The sequence below is a fragment of the Schistocerca cancellata genome, chromosome 2, assembly GCF_023864275.1.
Source record: "Schistocerca cancellata isolate TAMUIC-IGC-003103 chromosome 2, iqSchCanc2.1, whole genome shotgun sequence".
NCBI lineage: Eukaryota > Metazoa > Arthropoda > Insecta > Orthoptera > Acrididae > Schistocerca > Schistocerca cancellata.
Genome location: NC_064627.1, coordinates 925,913,517 through 925,930,798, shown reverse-complemented (window position 1 = coordinate 925,930,798; position 17,282 = coordinate 925,913,517). Strand labels below are relative to the sequence as shown.

At 39.2% G+C, this 17,282-nt stretch overlaps 1 non-coding gene across 1 annotated transcript; it reads right to left on the bottom strand.

Moving 5' to 3' along the window:
- Positions 1–613: 613 nt before the first annotated feature.
- Trnal-caa (transfer RNA leucine (anticodon CAA)) lies at positions 614–688 on the bottom strand. Its single transcript has one exon. It is a non-coding gene; the product is annotated as a tRNA-Leu (tRNA).
- Between the last annotated feature and the right edge of the window lie 16,594 nt (positions 689–17,282).

Below are 17,282 nucleotides of genomic sequence, written 5' to 3'. Positions count from 1 at the left end.
TTCAGAAATGGCTGTTCTCACTCTCACTCTCGCTATTTGATTTTCAGCCTTCTCATTCACTTGTGATCTGTGTAATCTCTACTTGAGCATCATGTCCTCAGGTGTCTTTGCCAAATGGTATGTTCCACTTAAATCTAGACAAAAGTTTTTTGTTTATACTCTCCCTTCCATATTCCTAATATATGAGGCACTTCCAGAAAAATAAGACCGTTTTGGGAAAATATTCATAAAAACATTTTTTCAAATCAAAATTTATTTTAACAAGAAAGAGCATTTCTTAAACTATTTTTCTACATAGTTTCCACCATTGTTCACACATTTGTCATAGTGTAAAACCAATTTCTCTATGCCCTTGTCAAAGATACGTGCCAACAGTCTGGACAGCCACTTCTGAACACCATTTTTTGCATCATCATTGCTGTTTTGAGTGGCACCAGCAGAAAGGAGACATGATGACACGAAGCAGGACAGTGCCTTGACTGAGCATTCCACGTCTTTTGAATTGTGTTCTGTAGTTTTCTCAGTGTTTGACAGTATTGTATTGCAATGATTGTTTCACCTCTGGGAAGTAAAATAACAAGCAGAATGAAACTTCCTGGCAGATTAAAACTGTGTGCCGGACCGAGACTCGAACTCGGGACCTTTGCCTTTTGCGGACAATTGCTCTACCAACTGAGCTACCCAAGCATGACTCACGCCCTGTCCTCAGAGCTTTACTTCTGCCAGTATCTTGTCTCCTACCTTCCAAACTTTACAGAAGCTCTCCTGCAAGCCTTGCAGAACTAGCACTCCTGAAAGAAAGGATATTGCGGAGACATGACTTAGCCACAGCCTGGGGGATGTTTCCAGAATGAGATTTTCACTCTGCAGTGGAGTGTGCGCTGATATGAAATTTCCTGGCAGATTAAAACTGTGCGCCAGACCGAGACTCGAACTCGGGACCTATGCCTTTCGCGGGCAAGTGCTCTACCCGCTTTCCGAGCGGCTAGCAGCGAGTTACAGAGAATCTCGCTCCTACATACTGCACTGTTGCCATACTTCATGACAACTGAATTATTAATTAAACTGTCAGTTTTCTTTTGTTTCTTTGTTTTTTCTTGTAGCTGTATAGGTGTGAATGTATATCTGTAAATGTTTAGGTGCGATTAAAAAAAAAAAAAACCCTGGTAACAGCAATAAATGTGAAATACTTCACAAGCAGGCAAGGGGGATTATTTACCACATTTATAACTTTTTCAAACGCAGGTCTCCTACTGTTGACAGTTGAAGACACCACGTGGTGTCAGCGAGAGAAATGTAAAGAGAATTGTAAACGAAAGTGTCAGAACTGTAGGGACTGGTTTCATGTCACCTGGAAAGCACTGAATTTGCAAGGTTGCTGTAACACAAATGGATGGTTTTAGCAACGATGTTTTAAGGTCTCAATGTGAATGAGAGTGTGTTACAGTTATGCAGGAGAAAAATAGCTTCAATGGTAAACGCTTCCAGGAAGATTGGCTGGAAAATGAGTGATGGTACTGGTGGTTTTAAAGTTTTTATAGGAATAGGTTCACGGTTAATTATTCTGCATGCTGACTCTTCTTCTGGTTTTGTTTCTGAGAGTAAACTTGTATTTATGTGTAAGAAAAACAGAATGACTACCATTCGGAAATGAACACTGTCAGTTTCGTGATGTGGTTCACAATTCTTGTCACACCTTGCTTCAAAATCTGTCATTGCTAGTTATAATTCAACTGTTACAGAGAAAACACCAGAAAAGTGGATAAATCTTCCTAGCTTAAAAATAAAAATATTAAGCACAGTATAAACCAGACTCGTGCCGATCTCCTGCAGCTTGTTAATTTATACAAGTCTCGTGACAGAACGTACAAACTTGACTTCCTTGCACATGAAGGGAGCCACACAGTTTTACATTTACCCACCTGTCACTGTCAGTGTAGACCTATGGAATTAATTTGGGCAAATGATAAGGCTATATGGGAGAACAAGAAAACATTCACGATAACATTCACTGAATCACTTATGCATGAGGCAATAGACAATATCCCACCTGAAGTGTGGGCACATCTGTGTGGCATACTGAAAAGCTTCAGAAAGAATAATCTGACACAGGAGTGATGATGGGTATAAGCCTCAAACCTGTCATCATAAATTTACAATCAGATTATTCAGAAACAGACTCAAAAAGAAATGATGGTGGTATTATGATGTATAATTTGGACAAAGTAATAATATTTCTTAGTTTTAAAGCCTTGTAGTTTAAAAAATGTTTTTGTCAACATATCAATTGCATACATAATAATGAGAACTAGCCTTTTTGATTAGGACTTTGTATCCTTTGAATTATACAGGCTATAAGGTTCAACATATTGTTTAAGGAGAAGTTAAGCTTCTCCCACCATTTGTATACTCTAATAACATGCAAGAATGCAGCTGGAGGAATTTGTCAAAACTCCAATATTTCCACATGTAAACCCATCATTTTCAAGGAACGAACTGGATAAGGCCTAAAATGGCACTAACTGTTACTGTTTGAGATATCAGTGGTTTTCTATGTTATCTGTCATTAATCCCTGCAGTTTTTTGCAGATGATGGTTAACTGTTTGCTTGTTCAATGGATTATAAATATGTTCTCTCACTATAATGTCAAACAAGTTAGCTTACGCTCATAATGCCCATTAACAGCGAAAAATATGACAACTTAATGACCATTTTTATGCTAGTCTTTTCATTAGTCTTTCCTACCACTAATTCTTTTTTTTATGCACAGTGATTACACCTGACTACAGTCTAACACATCAACACACACATTATACACATTTTTAAATATTCTATTGAGTAGAAGTAGTTGTCAAGCAAATATAATGATTTCGTTGGTGCTTGAAGTTAATTTTATTGTGTATTAAATTTTTACTTATAATACAGTTCAATCCATGGAGCAGTGTTCGCAATGTCGTCAAGACATAAATTAATATTTCTCTCATGGTGACTGATCAAAATTGATTTTAATATTTACTATTCCCCTCGTAGATTTGAATGTATAATACGATGTACCATAGGCAAATGAGCCTGACTGTTGTCCGCAGCAATCCAGTTCCGTAGCACGGACTTTGTTTGCGCACTCTCTGCTGCTGCGCATGCGCAGTTCTACTCCCTCCACTGCTCTGCCTCAATGCACGGAAGCATCATCTTATGTGACATGAGCTATACATAGTTTCATGTTCCATGCATCATTTGCATGATAAATCATAATGATGTGTAATGGGTCATTATATGTTGACATCGATTTTTTTTTTTTTTTTTTTTTTTTTTTTTTTTTTTTTTTTTTGTGAATATGCCTCCACGCTTATCGTTTATTAGTCTTTTTTTTTTTAATTAAAGACAGACAGGTGTTAGTAATTACTACCCATTACTATTTACACTTTACAGTAACAGATACTGGTGTTTCGTTTCAAATTTTACTTTGCTATATCTGTCAGGAATTTTATATCAGTGTTAAAAACTTTTGTTTGCAGCATTGTGAAACCCTCTTTGTGATACAGACAACCTTATTGTGACACAATTAATATCATTTTTTCTTCTGGTGTTGTAATTATGTACATCATTGTTCCTGTTTAAGTGCTGTAAATTATATATAACAAATTTCATTGGGGAATAATAATGAATAATTATCACCAAGAGGAATTTAGGGCATGAGATTCTGCCCCAGCAATCAAATTGGTTACATAGCCATGTGTTGTGTGGAGACGAATTTTGTTATCAACAAGACTTCAATGACAGCGAAATATGGGAAGTGACGTGGTCCACAGACGTCTCATCCAGTGATCTCCATAGAACATCAATTAGAAAGCTTGTAGTGGGACATCCTCCTCTAACACTACATTTTTTTATGTATAAATAATCGATACCATGTATACTATTGATTCTTATATAGCTGAACATTCTCAGCTGTTTCACTGAAAGAATTTCATCTGATTTTGTATGCGATATATTATATTTCGGGCTAAAATGTATAAAAACAAATTAATATTCTAGTACTCTGTATGTATAGTTAAAATTACTCTTCTTTTGAAAATATTTGAAATTAGGTAATATGTGGCATACTTAAAATTCATATTATTAACTGCGGCAATCTAACACTAATTATTAAATTTATTTCTGGATTCATTCATAAAATAATGTTATAACTTGGTGGTGAATCTTCTTTTGTCAAGAAAGTATGTAAATAAACTCCTTCACTTTGTAAACTCTTTGGAATATTGTGAGTACGGCAGAATGTGAGTGGTAATGGGCATGCCTCTGATGGACGTATTTATATGATCAACACTAACAATGTAATTTGGAATATTAAGTGGAAATTGTAAAAATGGTGTGATATTTAATAATGTGAAAAAGAATAAAATTTAATAAATATACAGGCAAATTTTCAAATCCTCAAAAACCCACAACGTCAAATCAAAATTTCAGCCACAAGAATGTAACCCTAGATGCAATAACTGGAGCCAACAACAAGAGAAAATGAAGATTAGTAAAAAGTTTTTCTTTTGTTTATCACATGCCTCATGAAGTTTTCAAACTTGTGCAGACACAGAGAATTGTAATTGTGATGTGTGGGAGGGTAAGGTTACAAACTCCAAGGAAAGAAAATGGCTTGTAGTGGTACAAGATACTCTCTGCCACACACCACATGGTGGCTTGCATGGTATGTGTGCAGATGTAAAACTGTATACAGTTTTCCTCTCAATTTTTCTTTCTCAAGTGCATGTTTCCATGCATTGCTTTAGTTATACTACCTAATTCGAAATTGTTTTAAAATTTTATGTTTTATATTAATATATATTAACTTAGTGTAACATTTGATCTGTTCTTGTATCTAGCTAAGACCAAAAACGATAGCAAATAAATAAATAAATTGTTAAGTGTCTCTTGAAGTTGTGACCATACAGTCTAATTCTACTGCTTCCCTAATCACAGACACCCAATAGTTGGAATTGTGGGCCTGAATTGTCATCTGTACAAACAATCTTGAGTTTATTCATTAGACTGTTCTGGAAACTGCTGTTTTTATTATTTCTGTACTTAAGGTGGCAATGTTAAACACAATAATTGATAAAAGTCTATATAGAGTGCCTTTCATTACAGATGCCGCACTTACATCAAATATTATAAATACCTGATACTCTGAGGCTGAGAGTATTTTTGACAGATCACATTTCTTTAATTTTCCTGGTTGGCCAGAAGATCGGTCTGATATCACGGCCAGTTTGGACTCTACTTATCTTACTCACTGTTGCACCACAGAATGGGAAGTGTTCTATGTGTCGGACCACATGGCTCAGTTGAATGGTATCATGTCTTGGTTCCTTTAACAGATTTGACCTAATTACACAGGCAGAATATGCACTGGGTTGGGGTGGAGACGGGTTAGATTTTGCATGAGTAATGGAAAGGTGAGCAGGCATTGGCAAGGGAAGAACTAAGCTAAATAAGAAATAAAGAGGTGAGGGTGAGGGCTTGCGGTGATGAGGTGTTCAAAGCCATAAGGTGTTAATGGCCATTAAGATAAGTCTGTGGACCACATGTCCTAATGCATAAATGCAATTTTTATAGCACTGTACTATATGAATTAATAGCAACCCCACTTTCATCTGGTTTTCTGGTTGGCCAGAAGATCGGTCTGATTTCATGGCCAGTTTGGACTCTACTTATCTTACTCGCTGTTGCACCACAGAATGGGAAGTGTTCTTCAATTTTTATAGCACTGTACTATATGAATTAATAGCAACCCCACTTTCATCTGGTAATTTGTAAGCCAATACCTATATTACATAATATCTCAATGAATGCAAACATTATAAACAATCTCGTACTTGGATGAAGACGCTAACACACACAACATTTCAGTAATACTCCATGAAGATAAAAAAGAAGTCATTAATTATACAAAACAATAAATGACATCTAAACATGGAGAGAAAAAAGAAAGTCTTCACCTGAGTGCAAAATCATACTCCAGACCAGTTGCACAAAGACTGTATTACTGCACCCAGAACGTAATGTCTGTCAATACCAGTCATTATAAGATGACATTTACATTTACTGTTAGTGTTTGCATTCGCAGTTATCAGTACCAGGAACTGTAAAATGGTGTTTGTCTGGCCTGTGGTTTCACAATCACATGAAGGCACCTTTCCCATCTACCCTTGTTTTATATGCTTCGCTGCCCCAACTCCCCCACCCCCTTCCTCCTACAACTTTTGTCTATTTTCTGTTTACATCTTCCTTTGATTATACAGGGTCACTTTCCATTTAATCATGCAGAATCAACTCCACCTTTTTTCTTGCTCCCCTCCCCTCACTTGTGCATCCCAAAAGTAATCATTGTAAAAGTAAACAGATGTGGTGTTTTAACCAGCGTGAATGATTTTTGTTTAACTGATAGAATAGATGATTTCATATAAGATATGAAAACAGTACTGTAATTTTAATGCTATTTGTGGTGTATTCAAATGTATGTCATTTTCTTATATTTAATGTTGGAGTACATGATCTCCTCTAAGGCCTGGTGAGCACTATTGCTGCTCTTCATTGCATTTTTGATGTTAGTAAATTTTAAGATATTTTATTGTACTGTGACTTTGTAAGTGCAGTGGCATTATAAGTCAATAAAAATAAATTTGCTGAGTGCCCTATGATCCTCCACAATCCTCCTACCCATTCTGGTGCATATTCACCCAAGCTTCTTCCTATCCCAACTTACTCAACGTTTGTAAATAATATTACGTGGAATAAATATGTATAAACGGTTGTGATAATTTAATATGTTTATGCACTGTAAAGAAATTTCCCTTTCACCTTATTGTGTGTTTTTGCAACACCTAATAGATTAAGTCTCCCTTCCATATTTTAAATTTGTCAATGCTAGAGATTGCTGGCTATCATTTATATAAGCTGAGATTATTTTGTGCTCCTCCAACTGTGTCCCTCTTGCCCTCCTTTCCTTCCCTTTCCCATCTCATCATCCCTTACTCGTACTACATGTAATAATGATGAACTTTTGTTTGAATGTGATCTTTTGCACTTTTATGATTCTTAGTTTTCACAAGAATCGCACTGGAATCTTAGAAATTCCCAGAGAAAGCATGTGTTGACAGATATGAAAATTACTGAACTATCAGTCTAATAAGTCATGGCTGCAAAATACTAACACGTATTCTTTACAGACAAATGGAAAAACTGGTAGAAGCCGACCTTGGGAAAGATCAGTTTGGATTCCATAGGAATGTTGGAACACATGAGGCAGTACTGACCCTACGACTTACCTTAGAAGATAGATTAAGAAAGGCAAACATACGTTTCTAGCATTTGTAGATGTAGAGAAAGCTTTTGACAATGTTGTCTGGAATACTCTCTTTCTAATTCTGAAGGTGGTCAAACACAGGGAGCAAAAGGCTATTTACAATTTCTACAGAAACCAGATGGCAGTTATGAGTTGAGGGGCATGGAAGGGAGTGAGACAGGGTTGTAGCCTATTCCCGATGGTATTCAATCGATATATTGAGCAAGCAGTAAAGGAAACAAAAGAAAAATTTGGAGTAGGAATTAAAGTCCATGGGGTAGAATTAAAAAGTTTGAGGTTTGTTGATGACATTGTAATTCTGTCAGAGACAGCAAAGGACTTGGAAGAACAGTTGAACGGAATGGATAGTGTCTTGAAAGGAGGATATAAGAAGAAAATCAACAAAAGCAAAACGATGATAATGGAATGTAGTCGAATTAAATCGGGTGATGCTGAGGGAATTAGATTAAGAAATGAGACACTTAAAGTAGTAAAGGAGTTTTGCTATTTGGGGAGCAAACTAACTAATGATGGTCAAAGTAGAGAGGATATAAAATGTAGACTGGCAATGGCAAGGAAAGCATTTCTGATGAAGAGAAATTTGTTAATATCAAGTATAGAATTAAGTGTCATGAAGTCTATTCTGAAAGTGTTTGTATGGAGTGTAGCCATGTATGGAAGTGAAACATGGACAATAAATAGTTTAGACAAGAAGATAAATGAAGCTTTTGAAATGTGGTGCTACAGAAGAATGCTGAAGATTAGATGGGTAGATCATGTATCTAATGATGGGGTACTGAACAGAATTGGGGAGAAGAGGAATCTGTGGCACAACTTGACTAGAAGAAGGGATTGGTTGATAAGACATGTACTGGAGGACAGTGTGGAGGGTAAAAATTGTAAAGGGACATCAAGAGATGAATACACTAAGCAGATTCAGAAGGATGTAGGTTGCAGTAGGTACTTGGAGATGAAGGAGCTTGCATGGGATACTTACACCTTTGGGGCACTAATTATTACCACTTTTTGCATATACTGAAATGTCACCTTAAGGCTTGATCTCTCTACTGAAAGATGAGCAGAGATGCTTTGTTAATACGTGCAAAATGTGATTCTTCTTTGGTATACCAGTGTTCAGCATAACTGAAACATCTGGTTTATTAACACGTGCTATGATGTCAAAATCACTGTGCTTGTTTCCTAGGCTTGTATGGTTTTGGTGGATAATCTTGAAACTGTATTTGGATTGGTGGATTGTATCTGCAGATTTAACTCCAACCTAAGTCTGCAGGGCCCATTGTCACCACATCTTTTTTTTCTTTGTTTGAAGCCATAAATATCCTCATTAAGCAAAACAGATGTACAAAAATGCCACACATGTAAAACAATAATAAAAAGAAAGATTCCAAGGGAGTTCCTGACAGATAAATGAAAAGCTTATTTCTTTTTGGGTATATTACTTATGTATATCTTTCATTCAAAACCTTAAGAAGACTGTTAGTTTACCATCTTCAAGGTATAATGCTGCTTCACTGAGCATTCCAACAAACAAGCCTGAGATAGTAGAGTACTGTAATGTTACCTAAGACGAAACCGATGCACTGGATGTGAAGTGCACCATTTACTCTACCCAGCAGGTGTTCCAGATGATGGCCTCACACTGTTCTATACCATCATGTATATTTCTGTGGTAAATACATGAGTGATATATTCATCACTGACAGAAAATTGAAGAATCACATTTTTGCTTCGAGTTTGTAAAGTGACAGTTGATGAGACCATATCTGAAGAGACAGCTATCAACCCACACTTTCTGCAGAAGGTAGGACTACCAATTACCAATTCTGAAATGTGGATCTTGTAAACATAGATTTGATCTAGCAAAACAAGTAAGACACGATATGTGTCCCAGATCAAAGATGAGAAAACGAAAGGTTACTGTATTAGTTACAGCATACAAATGTGCAATGACTAAGAAGTGTGTGTAATGACTGTGTTCAAAGCTATGTACATTTGTTTAATTCATGGTTTAAGTAATGTGCATAATTTCATTAATATCAGAATGTCAACAACTACTTTGTTACTTTGAAATCTTCAACATGTTCACTGTCGTCAACACTTATAAATGTCAACAAGAGCCACTAACCCTGTGTTTTCAAGTGTCAGCTGCAGTGAATGTGTAACACAAGAAAATTTTTGCAATTTATTTGAAAGTCTTAATTCAGCTTTCTTTTTCAGATGTGTTTACTTTGAAATATTAAAACTGATGATGGCCCCTAATTTTGAAATCTGGATATCATCATCCCAGTACTGCAACAAAAAGTGCACCATATACAACAGGATCAACACATTCTCTCCTCTCCACAAATTTACACCTCAGACATGTTGAAATCACTGGAAACTGCCCCAAATATTCAATATAATACTACGGTTCATTTTCCATATTTCAAGCTTGATGCATTACTTGTTTTTTTACATGGTGAGTTTCCTCAGTAGGCCTATAAACGATGAAACACACAAAAAGCTAATTCTTGCAGTCTTCTCTTCTTTGGACTTCCACTACCACTTAAGAAACTCTGAAACATCCATTACAAAAACAGATTACACCCCTCACAAATATGGATTCTGTTACTGTAATTCATAGCTATTTTACTGTAAAAAGTACTGACTGTGGTCACTGATGTAATTTTGAACATTCAAAAGTTTTCAAATGTGCAGAAACATGTTACTGAAACCAAATATTTGAGTGGTTCTGAAGTTAGAATACAGTTACTATACAATTTCAGACTCACAAAAAGTTATGATGATTGCAACTTAAATACTGAAGCCATTTCTTATGAGAATACGCCGTTTCCACATATAATCCACATAGATGCATTGAAAGAATCTTTACAGTGTAACATCAGAATACTGTAGGTACAAAGAATGAAATTCTGTAGTTTTACCAGGCACTTGACTTTTCTTGTGCATCATAAAATTATTATACGAAGTTACTTACCATCCATTGTCTGGTGTTGTACTTATGAAAGTTATAAATGGCAGATTTAGATTAGATTAGATTAGATTAGATTTACTTTCATTCCTATTGATCTGTAGTGAGGAGGTCCTCCAGGATGTGGAACATGTCAGAAAAACAACAATACACGACAAATATTTACAACGAAAACAAGTAAGCTAATGTACCATTCCACAGATCCCAAGTGGAATGATCGTCATTTTTTAATGAACACTAAGAGTCATTTTACAAATATTAATGCACTGAATTTAAAATAAAAAAGCTTTTTATTTATTTATAAGGTGATAAACATGTAATACAACTACTGTAATACTTATAATAGAGGGAAACATTCCACGTGGGAAAAATATATCTAAAAACAAAGATGATGAGACTTACCAAACAAAAGCGCTGGCAGGTCGATAGACACACAAACAAACACAAACATACACACAAAATTCTAGCTTTCGCAACAAACGGTTGCTTCATCAGGAAAGAGGGAAGGAGAGGGAAAGATGAAAGGATGTGGGTTTTAAGGGAGAGGGTAAGGAGTCATTCCAATCCCGGGAGCGGAAAGACTTACCTTAGGGGGAAAAAAGGACAGGTATACACTCGCACACACACACACATATACATCCGCACATACACAGACACAAGCAGACATTTGTAAAGGCAAAGAGTTTGGGCAGAGATGTCAGTCGAGGCGGAAGTAAAGAGGCAAAGTTGTTGTTGAAAGACAGGTGACATATGAGTGGCGGCAACTTGAAATTAGCGGAGGTTGAGGCCTGGCGGATAACGAGAAGAGAGGATATACTGAAGGGCAAGTTCCCATCTCCGGAGTTCTGACAGGTTGGTGTTAGTGGGAAGTATCCAGATAACCCGGACGGTGTAACACTGTGCCAAGATGTGCTGGCCGTGCACCAAGGCGTGTTTAGCCACCGGGTGATCCTCATTACCAACAAACACTGTCTGCCTGTGTCCATTCATGCGAATGGACAGTTTGTTGCTGGTCATTCCCACATAGAAAGCTTCACAGTGTAGGCAGGTCAGTTGGTAAATCACATGGGTGCTTTCACACGTGGCTCTGCCTTTGATTGTGTACACCTTCCGGGTTACAGGACTGGAGTAGGTGGTGGTGGGAGGGTGCATGGGACAGGTTTTACACCGGGGGCGGTTACAAGTGTAGGAGCCAGAGGGTAGGGAAAGTGGTTTGGGGATTTCATAGGGATGAACTAAGAGGTTATGAAGGTTAGGTGGACGGCGGAAAGACACTCTTGGTGGAGTGGGGAGGATTTCATGAAGGATGGATCTCATTTCAGGGCAGGATTTGAGGAAGTCGTATCCCTGCTGGAGAGCCACATTCAGAGTCTGATCCAGTCCCGGAAAGTATCCTGTCACAAGTGGGACACTTTTGGGGTTCTTCTGTGGGAGGTTTTGGGTTTGAAGGGATGAGGAAGTGGCTCTGGTTATTTGCTTCTGTACCAGGTCGGGAGGGTAGTTGCGGGATGCGAAAGCTGTTTTCAGGTTGTTGGTGTAATGGTTCAGGGATTCCGGACTGGAACAGATTCGTTTGCCACGAAGACCTAGGCTGTAGGGAAGGGACTGTTTGATGTGGAATGGGTGGCAGCTGTCATAATGGAGGTACTGTTGCTTGTTGGTGGGTTTGATGTGGACGGACGTGTGAAGCTGGCCATTGGACAGATGGAGGTCAACGTCAAGGAAAGTGGCATGGGATTTAGAGTAGGACCAGGTGAATCTGATGGAACCAAAGGAGTTGAGGTTGGAGAGGAAATTCTGGAGTTCTTCTTCACTGTGAGTCCAGATCATGAAGATGTCATCAATAAATCTGTACCAAACCTTGGGTTTGCAGGCCCGGGTAACCAAGAAGGCTTCCTCTAAGCGACCCATGAATAGGTTGGCGTACGAGTGGGCCATCCTGGTACCCATGGCTGTTCCCTTTAATTGTTGGTAGGTCTGGCCTTCAAAAGTGAAGAAGTTGTGGGTCAGGATGAAGCTGGCTAAGGTAATGAGGAAAGAGGTTTTAGGTAGGGTGGCAGGTGATCGGTGTGAAAGGAAGTGCTCCATTGCAGCGAGGCCCTGGATGTGTGGAATATTTGTGTATAAGGAAGTGGCATCAATGGTTACAAGGATGGTTTCTGGGGGTAACAGACTGGGTAAGGATTCCAGGTGTTCGAGAAAGTGGTTGGTGTCTTTGATGAAGGATGGGAGACTGCATGTAATGGGTTGAAGGTGTTGATCTACGTAGGCAGAAATACATTCTGTGGGAGCTTGGTAACCAGCTACAATGGGGCGGCTGGGATGATTGGGTTTGCGAATTTTAGGAAGAAGGTAGAAGGTAGGGGTGCGGGGTGTCGGTGGAGTCAGGAGGTTGATGGAGTCAGGTGAAAGGTTTTGTAGGGGGCCTAAGGTTCTGAGGATTCCCTCCAAACCTTCCAGGAATTTCTGACTTCCAGCCTTGCCTCTTAATCCTTCATAAAAAACCTTAATCCTACTCCCAACATCACCACTACTGAAGCCCAAGCTATCCGTGGTCTGAAGGCTGACCGTTCCATCGTCATTCTTCCGGCAGACAAGGGTTCCACGACAGTGGTACTTGATCATCGGGAGTATGTGGCTGAGGGACTGCGTTAGCTTTCAGACGACACCACATACAAAGTTTGCCAAGGTAATCCCATTCCTGATGTCCAGGCAGAGCTTCAAGGAATCCTCAGAACCTTAGGCCCCCTACAAAACCTTTCACCTGACTCCATCAACCTCCTGAACCGACCAACATCCCGCACCCCTACCTTCTACCTTCTTCCTAAAATTCACAAACCCAATCATCCCGGCCGCCCCATTGTAGCTGGTAACCAAGCCCCCACAGAACGTATCTCTGCGTACGTAGATCAACATGCAGTCTCCCATCCTTCATCAAAGACACCAACCACTTTCTCGAATGCCTGGAATCCCTACCCAGTCTGTTACCCCCGGAAACCATCCTTGTAACCATTGATGCCACTTCATTATACACAAATATTCCGCACGTCCAGGGCCTCGCTGCGATGGAGCACTTCCTTTCACGCCGATCACCTGCCACCCTACCTAAAACCTCTTTCCTCATTACCTTAGCCAGCTTCATCCTGACCCACAACTTCTTCACTTTTGAAGGCCAGACCTACCAACAATTAAAGGGAACAGCCATGAATACCAGGATGGCCCACTCGTACGCCAACCTATTCATGGGTCACTTAGAGGAAGCCTTCTTGGTTACTCGGGCCTGCAGACCCAAAGTTTGGTACAGATTTATTGATGACATCTTCATGATCTGGACTCACAGTGAAGAAGAACTCCAGAATTTCCTCTCCAACCTCAACTCCTTTGGTTCCATCGGATTCACCTGGTCCTACTCTAAATCCCATGCCACTTTCCTTGACGTTGACCTCCATCTGTCCAATGGCCAGCTTCACACGTCCATCCACATCAAACCCACCAACAAGCAACAGTACCTCCATTATGACAGCTGCCACCCATTCCACATCAAACAGTCCCTTCCCTACAGCCTAGGTCTTCGTGGCAAACAAATCTGCTCCAGTCCGGAATCCCTGAACATATTACACCAACAACCTGAAAACAGCTTTCGCATCCCGCAACTACCCTCCCGACCTGGTACAGAAGCAAATAACCAGAGCCACTTCCTCACCCCTTCAAACCCAGAACCTCCCACAGAAGAACCCCAAAAGTGCCCCACTTGTGACAGGATACTTTCTGGGACTGGATCAGACTCTGAATGTGGCTCTCCAGCAGGGATACGACTTCCTCAAATCCTGCCCTGAAATGAGATCCATCCTTCATGAAATCCTCCCCACTCCACCAAGAGTGTCTTTCCGCTGTCCACCTAACCTTCGTAACCTCTTAGTTCATCCCTATGAAATCCCCAAACCACTTTCCCTACCCTCTGGCTCCTACACTTGTAACCGCCCCCGGTGTAAAACCTGTCCCATGCACCCTCCCACCACCACCTACTCCAGTCCTGTAACCCGGAAGGTGTACACAATCAAAGGCAGAGCCACGTGTGAAAGCACCCATGTGATTTACCAACTGACCTGCCTACACTGTGAAGCTTTCTATGTGGGAATGACCAGCAACAAACTGTCCATTCGCATGAATGGACACAGGCAGACAGTGTTTGTTGGTAATGAGGATCACCCGGTGGCTAAACACGCCTTGGTGCACGGCCAGCACATCTTGGCACAATGTTACACCGTCTGGGTTATCTGGATACTTCCCACTAACACCAACCTGTCAGAACTCCGGAGATGGGAACTTGCCCTTCAGTATATCCTCTCTTCTCGTTATCCGCCAGGCCTAAACCTCCGCTAATTTCAAGTTGCCGCCACTCATACCTCACCTGTCTTTCAACAACATCTTTCCCTCTTTACTTACGCCTTGACTGACATCTCTGCCCAAACTTTTTGCCTTTACAAATGTCTGCTTGTGTCTGTGTATGTGCGGATGTATATGTGTGTGTGTGCGAGTGTATACCTGTCCTTTTTTCCCCTAAGGTAAGTCTTTCCGCTCCCGGGATTGGAATGACTCCTTACCCTCTCCCTTAAAACCCACATCCTGTCATCTTTCCCTCTCCTTCCCTCTTTCCTGATGAAGCAACCGTTTGTTGCGAAAGCTAGAATTTTGTGTGTATGTTTGTGTTTGTCTGTGTGTCTATCGACCTGCCAGCGCTTTTGTTTGGTAAGTTTCATCATCTTTGTTTTTATATATACTGTAATACTTATTTACAATGAACACATTACTGCACTGAAATGGTGCAGAAGTTATGTTGTACTTATATACAAATCAGTTGGTTTTAGTAAGAAATTCATCAATGGAGTAGAAGGAGTTGGCCACCAATAAATCCTTTAGGCTTCTCTTAAACTGAATTTCATTGGTTGTTAAGCTTTTTATGGCTGCTGGCAAGTTATTGAAAATGTGTGTTCCTGTATAATGCACACCTTTTTGTACAAGACTAAGTGACTTTAAATCCTTGTGAAGATTATTCTTATTTCTAATATTGATTCCATGAATTGAGCTGTTGGTTTGAAAAAGTGATATATCTTTAATGACAAATTTCATTATGGAATAAATATATTGGGAAGCAGTAGTTAGTATCCCTAGTTCCCTAAACAGGCTTCTGCAGGATGTTCTTGAGTTCACACCACATATAACTCTTACTGCACGTTTTTGTGCCCGGAAAACTTTAGCTTGGCTTGATGAATTACCCCAAAAAATAATCCCATATGACATTATGGAATGAAAGTAAGCATAGTATGCCAGCTTTTTCATTTTTATATCCCCTATGTCTGACAAAATTCGCATTCCAAACAGAGATTTGTTAAGATGCTTCAGCAGTTCTGTGGTGTGCTCCTCCCAGTTGAATTTATTATCAAGCTGTAATCCCAAGAATTTAACACTGTCCACTTCTTCTATCTTCTTGTCATCATATGTTAGACATATACTCTTGGGACACCCCTTACAAGTTCTGAACTGCATGTAGTGTGTTTTTTCAAAGTTTAGTGACGAAGAATTGGCTAGGAACCAGTGATTAATGTCCACAAATATTTTATTGGCTGATCTTTCTAAGACTACACTTGATTTGCTATTTATTGCAATGTTTGTATCATCGACAAACAAAACAAACTTAGTTTCATAGTTGTATTGTATGCAACTTAGTACTGTTGTAGAGGCTGTTGGAACGCTTGTTCAAAGCTAACTCTTGTTTAAACATGTTGAGATGTTAAGTAATGGAATTGTTGAACCTTTTTTTTTGTCACTGAAGTATATAGTGATGAAACTCGCTAAAAACAGGAAGAGAAATGCAGCAAAACTGGAGATACTATGGGAAATTTGCATTTGCAGAACAAGATGCTGAAATAGCAGGTAAGAATTCATATGAATGTCTCGCTTGCAATTCATAAAATTCGTACATCAAATCAGTGTCTTGTAAATGCACTCTTCATTATTAATCATAAGTACCATTAGGGAGGAAATGGTCTAGGATGTAAGTATTAGAATGTTAATGTTAGAATGGACAATGTTTAGATCTTAGCTGCGCTGCTTGGAAAGAAAATGCTGTAGGACAGATAGAATAAAACTGTGCTGTCAGTGTTGTTTGTGGGCCAGTACAGTGAGAAAGATCTCCTAAGTGCAAAGCAGGCAGTACTGGCCTTTTTGGGTTGTACCAAAAAGATGCAAACTCTGAACAAATGTTCCAACAGTAATTAAGTTTCATTCTTGATAATTTAGTCCTGTTTTCTTGCCAATTGGCAGTCATTGCCTCATTACTATTTCCTGCCTGATGCCAACATGACATTATTCGCACTGGGTCAGGTGCTGATGCTACACCCATCTGTTTTGACCTGTAATGTCATGGTGAGCCTTGATGTTTTTGAGTGTTTGTGTTTGTAGATTGTGTGTTGTAGTAAGTGGACCTCTGTTGTGCTGGATGTTTGTTAGCGAGTTGTTTGACATGAACTGAATGTTTCAGGTTGCTATTGAAAAAATTTGTGCTGGCTTTCTGCTGAGTTACTTTGAATTTGCGTATTTTGGCTGATGGGTTCATATTTACGTTTGGATATATTAGTGCCATGTGTTTCCTGTGGTTGGAAATTTAATATTTTTCTCTTTTCTTCAGTTGTGAAGACGATACAGATATTTATGAGTAGCTCATTGCTTGTTGCAATGGGCAAAGTTATTTGTGTATATTGAAATTGGTGGTGATGAAAGTTTTCATGAATTTTCGGGATTTCCTTGTTAGTGTTCAGTAATTGTCTGATTGTTATTGGTAGGTATCATGGGTACTGATGTACGATCCTTGGTTAGGATAGATTTCTGATATTAGTCGTGTGAGCATGGTTTGGTTTGTTGTACTGAGAACTTTGGTTTAAATAGAGTAA